We start from the raw sequence: 10,000 nt of genomic DNA on the forward strand, positions 1-10,000 counted from the left end.
CTTAGCACTTTTTGGCTGAGCCTGGCTGGTGGCCCACTCACTCGATCGCCATGTCTGTTAGCCACAGTTTTCCCGGTGGTGCCGCACCCGGGCTCGCCCCGGCTGACGCAGTTTTCGCGCCGCCCCGGCTGACGCGGTTTCGTGCCGCCCCGGCAGACGCGGTTTTCGCGCCGCCCCGGCTGACGCGGTTTTTGCCGCCCCGGCTGACGCAGTTCGGACTTAGCACTTTTCGGCTGTGCCTGGCTGGCGGCCCACTCACTCGATCGCCATGTCTGTTTGCCACAGTTTTCCCGGTGGTGCCGCACCCGGGCTCGCCCCGGCTGACGCAGTTTTCGCGCCGCCCCGGCTGACGCGGTTTCGTGCCGCCCCGGCAGACGCGGTTTTCGCGCCGCCCCGGCTGACGCGGTTTCGTGCCGCCCCGGCAGACGCGGTTTTTTGCCGCCCCAGCTGACGCAGTTCGGACTTAGCACTTTTTGGCTGAGCCTTGCTGGCGGCCCACTCACTCGATCGCCATGTCTGTTTGCCACAGTTTTCCCGGTGGTGCCGCACCCGGGCTCGCCCCGGCAGACGCGTTTTTTTTTTTCTTTCGCCCCGGCTGACGCAGTTTTCGCGCCGCCCCGGCAGACGCGGTTTTCGCGCCGCCCCGGCAGACGCGGTTTTTTGCGCCGCCCCGGCTGACGCGGTTTTTTGCCGCCCCGGCTGACGCAGTTCGGACTTGGCACTTTTTGGCTGAGCCTGGCTGGCGGCCCACTCACTCGATCGCCATGTCTGTTTGCCACAGTTTTCCCGGTGGTGCCGCACCCGGGCTCGCCCCGGCTGACGCAGTTTTCGCGCCGCCCCGGCTGACGCGGTTTCGTGCCGCCCCGGCAGACGCGGTTTTTTGCGCCGCCCCGGCTGACGCGGTTTTTTGCCGCCCCGGCTGACACGGTTCGGACTTTGCACTTTTCGGCTGTGCCTGGCTGGCGGCCCACTCACTCGATCGCCATGTCTGTTTGCCACAGTTTTCCCGGTGGTGCCGCACCCGGGCTCGCCCCGGCAGACGCGTTTTTTTTTTTTTTTTCTTTCGCCCCGGCTGACGCAGTTTTCGCGCCGCCCCGGCTGACGCGGTTTCGTGCCGCCCCGGCAGACGCGGTTTTTTGCGCCGCCCCGGCTGACGTGGTTTTTGCCGCCCCGGCTGACGCAGTTCGGACTTTGCACTTTTTGGCTGAGCCTGGCTGGCGGCCCACTCACTCGATCGCCATGTCTGTTTGCCACAGTTTTCCCGGTGGTGCCGCACCCGGGCTCGCCCCGGCAGACGCGTTTTTTTTTTTTCCTTCGCCCCGGCAGACGTGGTTCCCCCCCCCCCCCTCCGTCTTTCTTTTTGTTTTTTTTTTTCGCCGCGGCTGAAGTGGATTTTTCGGTGCCTCGACGCCCCGGTAGTCGCGGTTTTTCCGTTTCCGCACGGCCCCGGCTGACGCTGCTCGGTCACAGTCGCCTTTTGTGGTGATTGCAGACTTCTTGAGCGCGGGTGTTTTTTTTTTTGTTGTTGTTGTTGTTTTATTACGCATTCGCTCCAGCAGACGCTGTTTAGACTTTTTGTCCTCTTTTATCCTGCGACGAGGTGACGAGGTTTATTCGGTGCCCCGCCGCCCCGGCTGAAGTGATTTTTCCTGTCCCGTGCCGCCCCGGCTGACGCGGTTGGGACTTCGCGTTTGTTCGGCCGCCACGGGTTTTGGCGCACTCGCTCGGTTGCTTGTTGTTGCCACTTGTTGCGAACCCAGGTTTCTTGAGCGAGCGCGGGCGTTTTTTCTTCCTTTCTTTCTTTGTTCTATGTGTTAGCGAATCGGCCTTTAATATCACACGAGGACTCACAACCAACAATTTTCAGTTTGAAGTGTAAAAAATCTGCAGGTGTTGACGTAACTGACTTGCCCCGTACCCTTGAGTACATCCATGAAGTTCTCGTAGTACTACTAAATCGCATTATTCCAAGTGGAGAAATTCCCATAAACTTGCAAACCTCTACACGAAAATCGGTGCGCGTGATAAAGTTGAAAATTATCGTCCGATATCAAATGTGCCTTCTATAACACAAATTCTAGGAAAAAAAAAAAAAAACACTTGTTCGCCGTTTTCTGCGCCGTGACTGGCAGCACTCCGGCGAAGCGAAACGGGGTCGATTCGAGCACGATATCGGCGTCTTTCGACGTGCTCGCCGGCGACCGTCGCACGAGTACGTCGCACGAGCGCGTCTGCCGGGGCGCCGTTTGCGAAGCCGACGCAAAAGTGGGAACCGCCGCTCGGATGATCGCCGCTTTCGGCAGAGTGAGTGTTGGCACTCCGGGGAAGCGAAACAGCGTGAATGCGCCCACGAAATCGGCGTATTTTGAAGTGCCCGCCGGCGACCGTCGCACGAGTACGGTAAACCGCGTCAGCCGGGGCGTAGTTCGGGACGCCGACGAAAAAGTGGGAAGCGCAACTCGGATCTTCGCCGTTTTTGCAGGAGTGAGTGGCGGCCCTCCTGCGAGACCAAGAAGCATCGATTCGTGCACGAATTCGGCGCCTTTCGACGTGATCGCCGGCGACCGTCGCTCGAGTAGGGCAAACCGCGTCTGCCGGGGCGGGCTTCGGGACGCCGATGCGAAAGTGGGAAACGCTGCTCGGATGTTCGCCGTTTTTGGCCGAGTGAGTGCTGGCACACGGGCGAAGCCAAACGGGGCCGATTACGGCACGATATCGGCGTCTTTCGACGTGCCCGCCGGCGACCGTCGCACGAGTACGGTAAACCGCGTCAGCCCGGGCGGAGTTCGGGACGCCGATGCGAAAGTGGAGAACGCCGCTCGGATCTTCGCCGTTTTTGGAGGAGTGAGTGGCGGCACTCCGGAGAAGCCAAGGAGCGCCAATTAGCGCACGATATCGGCGTCTTTCGACGCGCTCGCCGGCGACCGTCGCACGAGTAGGGCAAACCGCGTCTGCCGGGGCGGGGTTTACGACGCCGACGCAAAAGTGGGAACCGCCGCTCGGATGTTGGCCGTTTTTGGCAGAGTGAGTGCTGGCACTCCGGCGACGCGAAAGAGCGCGAATGCGCCCACGAAAGTGGCGTATTTGGACGTGCGTGACGGCGACCGCTGCAGGAGTACGAAAAACCACGTCAGCCGGGGCGAGCGACACACGGCGGTCTGGGTGCTTATCGCTGCTATTATAGGGGCACCCCGGCAGACGCAGAAAAAAAAAAAAAAATTTTCGACCTTCTTTTTTGCTGGTCGAGCTCGGGTAACCCAGGTCGCAATGGGAGCCGCGCACGAAAGCGGCGTCGCGAGACGCGTTCGCGGTCGCTAGTCGCACGAGCTCGGCAACCGCGTCAGCCGGCGCGGAGTTCGGGATGCCGACGGCTAAGTGGGTACCGCTGCTCGGATGTTCGCCGTTTTTGGCCGAGTGAGTGCTGGCACTCCGGTGAAGCCAAGGAGCGCCAATTCGTGCACGATATCGGCGTCTTTCGACGTGCCCGCCGGCCACCGCCGCACGAGTACGGCAAACCGCGTCTGCCGGGGCGGGGTTCGCGACGCGTACGCAATAGTGGGAACCGTCGCTCGGATGTTCGTCGTCTTTGGCCGAGCGAGTGCTGGCACTCCGGCGAAGCGAAACGGGGCCGATTCGGGCACGATATCGGCGTATTTCGACGTGCTCGCCGGCGACCGTCGCACGAGTACGGCAAAGCGCGTCTGCCGGGGCGAGGTTTGCGACGCCGACGAAAAAGTGGGAAGCGCCGCTCGGATCTTCGCCGTTTTTGCAGGAGTGAGTGGCGGCCCTCCTGCGAGACCAAGAAGCATCGACTCGCGCACGATATCGGTGTCTTTCGACGTGCCCGCCGGCCACCGCCGCACGAGTACGGCAAACCGCGTATGCCGGGGCGGGGTTGGCGACGCCGACGCAAAAGTGGGAACCGCCACTAGGATGTTCGCCGTTTTTGGCAGAGTGAGTGCTGGCACTCCGGCGAAGCGAAAGAGCGCGAATGCGCCCACGAAAGTGGCGTGTTTGGACGTGCTTGACGACGACCACCGCAGGAAAACGAAAAACCACGTCAGCCGGGGCGAGCGACCCATGGCGGTCTGGGTGCTTATCGCTGCTATTATAGGGGCACCCCGGCAGACGCAAAAAAAAAAAAAAAATTTTTTTCGACATTCTTTTTTGCTCGTCGACCTCGGGTGACCCAGGTCGCAGTGGGAGCCGCGCACGAAAGCGGCGTCGCGAGACGGCTTCGCGGTCGCTAGTCGCACGAGCTCGGCAACCGCGTCTGCCGGGGCGGAGTTCGGGACGCCGACGGCTAAGTGGGAACCGCCGCTCGGATGTTCGCCGTTTGTGGCCGAGTGAGTGCTGGCACTCCGGCGAAGCCAAACGGGGCCGATTCCGGCACGATATCGGCGTCTTTCTACGTGCTCGCCGGCGACCGTCGCACGAGTACGGCAAAGTGCGTCTGCCGGGGCGGGGTTTGCGACGCGTACGCAATAGTGAGAACCGTCGCTCGGATGTTCGTCGTCTTTCGCCGAGCCAGTGCTGGCAATCCGGCGAAGCCGAACGGAGCCGATTCGGGCACGATATCGGCGTCTTTCCACGTGCTCGCCGGCGACCGTCGCACGAGTACGGTAAACCGCGTCAGCCGGGGCGGAGTTCGGGACGCCGATGCGAAAGTGGGAAGCGCCGCTCGGATCTTCGCCGTTTTTGGAGGAGTCAGTGGCGGCACTCCGGTGAAGCCAAGGTGCGCCAATTCGCGCACGATATCGGCGTCTTTCGACGTGCCCGCCGGCCACCGTCGCACGAGTACGGCAAACCTCGTCTGCCGGGGCGGGGTTTGCGACGCCGACGCAAAAGTGGGAACCGCCGCTCGGATGTTCGCCGTTTTTGGCAGAGTGAGTGCTGGCACTCCGGCGAAGCGAAAGAGCGCGAATGCGCCCACGAAAGTGGCGTGTTTGGACGTGCTTGACGACGACCACCGCAGGAAAACGAAAAACCACGTCAGCCGGGGCGAGCGACCCATGGCGGTCTGGGTGCTTATCGCTGCTATTATAGGGGCACCCCGGCAGACGCAAAAAAAAAAAAAAATTTTTTTCGACATTCTTTTTTGCTCGTCGACCTCGGGTGACCCAGGTCGCAGTGGGAGCCGCGCACGAAAGCGGCGTCGCGAGACGGCTTCGCGGTCGCTAGTCGCACGAGCTCGGCAACCGCGTCTGCCGGGGCGGAGTTCGGGACGCCGACGGCTAAGTGGGAACCGCCGCTCGGATGTTCGCCGTTTGTGGCCGAGTGAGTGCTGGCACTCCGGCGAAGCCAAACGGGGCCGATTCCGGCACGATATCGGCGTCTTTCTACGTGCTCGCCGGCGACCGTCGCACGAGTACGGCAAAGTGCGTCTGCCGGGGCGGGGTTTGCGACGCGTACGCAATAGTGAGAACCGTCGCTCGGATGTTCGTCGTCTTTCGCCGAGCCAGTGCTGGCACTCCGGCGAAGCCGAACGGAGCCGATTCGGGCACGATATCGGCGTCTTTCCACGTGCTCGCCGGCGACCGTCGCACGAGTACGGTAAACCGCGTCAGCCGGGGCGGAGTTCGGGACGCCGATGCGAAAGTGGGAAGCGCCGCTCGGATCTTCGCCGTTTTTGGAGGAGTCAGTGGCGGCACTCCGGTGAAGCCAAGGTGCGCCAATTCGCGCACGATATCGGCGTCTTTCGACGTGCCCGCCGGCCACCGTCGCACGAGTACGGCAAACCTCGTCTGCCGGGGCGGGGTTTGCGACGCCGACGCAAAAGTGGGAACCGCCGCTCGGATGTTCGCCGTTTTTGGCAGAGTGAGTGCTGGCACTCCGGCGAAGCGAAAGAGCGTGAATGCGCCCACGAAAGTAGCGTATTTGGACGTGCTTGACGGCGACCGCCGCAGGAGTACGAAAAACCACGTCAGCCGGGGCGAGCGACCCACGGCGGTCTGGGTGCTTATCGCTGCTATTATAGGGGCACCCCGGCAGACGCAGAAAGAAAAAAAAAAATGGGGACATGGCGTGCGTCACCGTGCGGCTTCGCAGCGTTGCCGAAGTCGCCGAGCCCTTCGACTGAGCCGAACGGCGGACAGGGAACGTTGGTCGGCCGTTCTAACCTGTCGGTGCCACGCCGAGACGTCGTTAAGGAAAACCGCGTCGTGGGCCTCTACGACGCCGTCGAGTCGTTGTACGTTTGGTGTCCAGCGTGTCGGCGGCGAGTAGCGGACACGTCGTTCACGACTTCGGTCTTTCGCAGTCGACGCGAACTTGCGGAGAGTCGTGGTGCCTCACGTTTTCGGCAGAAACCGCGGCGGAATTTTCCCGTGCGTGCGCGCACCACCTCGGTGCTGTGCCGTCAGTAGTGTTGCACAAACTCGTGGCCTACCCAAGGTGCGGTACGTTTGCGGCCGTATCCTCGGTGGGAATTTCGTGAGTAGGGTCGCAAATTCTACGACCTCGGCGGGTTTGAGAGCGACGTAGACTTGTGGCACGCTCAACATGCCACACGTTTCGGGGCACACCCGCGGTGAAATTTTCTCGAGTACGCTCGTATTAGGGCCCAAGGAGGTCTGGGTACTTATCGCTGCTATTATGTGGGGGTTCTCGTGAGCGGCGTACGCGAAAGCGACCGGGTGTCTGATATGCGGCGGGCTTCGGCCTCGTCAAGCGTGTCCTCGGGTCTGCTCCAGGGGAATCCACGGCAGTCGTCTGCAGCCTCATCCGCTTGATGCGTTAGGGGCTGGTTGTCGGACGGTGCCGTTTTACCACGATATCGAGGTGTGTTCCGTGTCGTCCTCGGGCGATTCAGATGCGAAAGCGCCGAAGACGCGGGCGTGACCCGTCGTCTGGCGGCTTTGCAGTCTCGGCTCCGTTGCTAGTTCCGGCCGGTCCACCGACAGTGCAGCGGGCTTGGGCAACCCGCACGGCGCGACCGAGTCGATGCAACGAAAAAGAGCGAGCATGAACGTGCTTCTTGCCGCACGGCTCCCACTCGTCTTTCGGGAAGGTTGTGCCGTAGCGAGCTCGAACGCCGTCATCTCGGAGTGCAAAATAAGCGTGTTGGGGCGCCTGAAGGTGGCCTCCGCCGCACACAGACTGCGTCCGGCCCGCCGAGGGCGAGGACGGACGCGCAGTCGAACGATTACCTGGTTGATCCTGCCAGTAATCATATGCTTGTCTCAAAGATTAAGCCATGCATGTCTAAGTACATGCCGAAATAAGGCGAAACCGCGAATGGCTCATTAAATCAGTTATGGTTCCTTAGATCGTTTCTTCCTACTTGGATAACTGTGGCAATTCTAGAGCTAATACATGCAGTGAGCCTGGAGCCCTTTGGGTAACGGGTGCTTTTATTAGACCAAGATCGATCGGGTTTCGGCCCGTATTGTGTGGTGACTCTGGATAACTTTGTGCTGATCGCATGGCCACGAGCCGGCGACGTTTCTTTCAAGTGTCTGCCTTATCAACTTTCGATGGTAGGTTACTTGCTTACCATGGTTGTTACGGGTAACGGAGAATCAGGGTTCGATTCCGGAGAGGGAGCCTGAGAAACGGCTACCACATCCAAGGAAGGCAGCAGGCGCGCAAATTACCCACTCCCGGCACGGGGAGGTAGTGACGAAAAATAACAATACGGGACTCTTTTGAGGCCCCGTAATTGAAATGAGTACACTCTAAATCCTTTAACGAGGATCAATTGGAGGGCAAGTCTGGTGCCAGCAGCCGCGGTAATTCCAGCTCCAATAGCGTATACTAAAGCTGCTGCGGTTAAAAAGCTCGTAGTTGGATCTCAGTTCCAGACGAGTAGTGCATCTACCCGATGCGACGGCTCGGACTGAACATCATGCCGGTTCTTTCTTGGTGCACTTCATTGTGTGCCTCGAGATGGCCGGTGCTTTTACTTTGAAAAAATTAGAGTGCTCAACGCAGGCGAGTCGCCTGAATAAACTTGCATGGAATAATAGAACAAGACCTCGTTTCTGTTCTGTTGGTTTTTGGAATACGAGGTAATGATTAAGAGGGACGGACGGGGGCATTCGTATTGCGGCGCTAGAGGTGAAATTCTTGGACCGTCGCAAGACGAACTACTGCGAAAGCATTTGCCAAGAATGTTTTCATTGATCAAGAACGAAAGTCAGAGGTTCGAAGGCGATCAGATACCGCCCTAGTTCTGACCATAAACGATGCCAACCAGCGATCCGCCTGAGTTACTCAAATGACTCGGCGGGCAGCTTCCGGGAAACCAAAGTATTTGGGTTCCGGGGGAAGTATGGTTGCAAAGCTGAAACTTAAAGGAATTGACGGAAGGGCACCACCAGGAGTGGAGCCTGCGGCTTAATTTGACTCAACACGGGAAAACTTACCCGGCCCGGACACTGGGAGGATTGACAGATTGAGAGCTCTTTCTTGATTCGGTGGATGGTGGTGCATGGCCGTTCTTAGTTGGTGGAGCGATTTGTCTGGTTAATTCCGATAACGAACGAGACTCTAGCCTATTAAATAGGTGCGGGGTTCCCAGCACCTTACAACCTTCTTAGAGGGACAAGCGGCTCCTAGCCGCACGAAACAGAGCAATAACAGGTCTGTGATGCCCTTAGATGTCCGGGGCCGCACGCGCGCTACACTGAAGGAAGCAGCGTGTCTTTATCCCTGTCTGAAAAGACTGGGTAACCCGTGGAACTTCTTTCGTGATTGGGATAGGGGCTTGCAATTGTTCCCCTTGAACGAGGAATTCCCAGTAAGCGCGAGTCATAAGCTCGCGTTGATTACGTCCCTGCCCTTTGTACACACCGCCCGTCGCTACTACCGATTGAATGATTTAGTGAGGTCTTCGGACCGATGTCCGGCGCGGCCTTTCGGTTGCGCCGGTCTGTTGGAAAGATGACCAAACTTGATCATTTAGAGGAAGTAAAAGTCGTAACAAGGTTTCCGTAGGTGAACCTGCGGAAGGATCATTAACGGATTGTGAAGGGTGAGCGCCTCAGCTGCGTCTGCGCCCGACACTTTCTGCCGCTGACCCCGTTTGGACGCGGGGTCGGCTTTTCCCCACGGGGCTGCCTGAATGTGGAGCGGCACCCCGTGACAAATTGTTGCGCCCAGCGGACGCCAACACCGCGACCTTGGACGGTCGGCCAGGTGGCGGACGCGGGTACAAACGGCGCAACGCACTCATAGGTCGGCTTTCGACCCGCCACTGCACCGTGGCTCGAAGCGCTCGAAATGCGCGACCCGACCGCTGCGGGACCGCCTAGTACTGTAAACAGGAGCGGCGGAGCGCGAACGGCGAGTCGTGGTTACGTCGGTAGAAGGCGAGGCTGCGCGTTCCCGAAACGCCAGCCGAGTGCCCTCCCGACCGTTCGAGCGTGCAAGAACGAGACCCGACAATCGCGCGGCGACTGCCAAGTACGAGAGGAACGGCACAAGCGTCGGCGGTCGGTCAAGGAACTGGCGATGTGACGGGTCCGCTGTGCACCAGTGCATACCGTCCCGCCGTCCGCGGCAAGCGCCTCCGCGTCCTCGGGTGACGGAGGCTGCCGGTCGGTTCTTGCAGGCGAGGGATCTCGCTGGCACCGGTTCGCGTTGACGCGCGGCCGGTCATGGCACGGCGATGCGACGGCCGAGGTGCGCAGTACTCGATGGAGGAACCGCACGCTCCGATGACCGTCCCGCCCTCCGCGGCGTATGCGTACCGACCGTAATGGTTGCAGCAGCGCCGGCCGGCTTTTGAATTCGCCACACGAAACACGGTGCGAGATCGCGGTTAGGGGAGCGTCGACGTTGCCAGGCGTTTTGCTTGCTGCCGAGGGAAAGGCGGCACGGCCACGTCGCGCTCGTCGCGATTAGCGGGTCTGCGCGCTTTGGGAAGGTGCCGCAACGACTTGCCGAAAGAGGAAGCACGGAAGAACGAGGGACTTGGACGTCCCGACAATTGAACGCACTTGCGGCCAGGCCCTTGCTGGCTTCGTTCTTCCGCCTCGAGTAGGCTCGTACGCGGCTC

General features: G+C 60.3%; 1 non-coding gene across 1 annotated transcript; it reads left to right on the plus strand.

The window, feature by feature from the left end:
- The first annotated feature begins 7,145 nt into the window (after window positions 1–7,145).
- On the plus strand, window positions 7,146–8,960 carry LOC142792530 (small subunit ribosomal RNA). The gene has a single exon (XR_012890998.1). It is a non-coding gene; the product is annotated as a small subunit ribosomal RNA (ribosomal RNA).
- The last annotated feature ends 1,040 nt before the right edge of the window (window positions 8,961–10,000 follow it).

Source organism: Rhipicephalus microplus, unplaced genomic scaffold (genome assembly GCF_043290135.1).
Source record: "Rhipicephalus microplus isolate Deutch F79 unplaced genomic scaffold, USDA_Rmic scaffold_224, whole genome shotgun sequence".
Classification (NCBI taxonomy): Eukaryota; Metazoa; Arthropoda; class Arachnida; order Ixodida; family Ixodidae; genus Rhipicephalus; species Rhipicephalus microplus.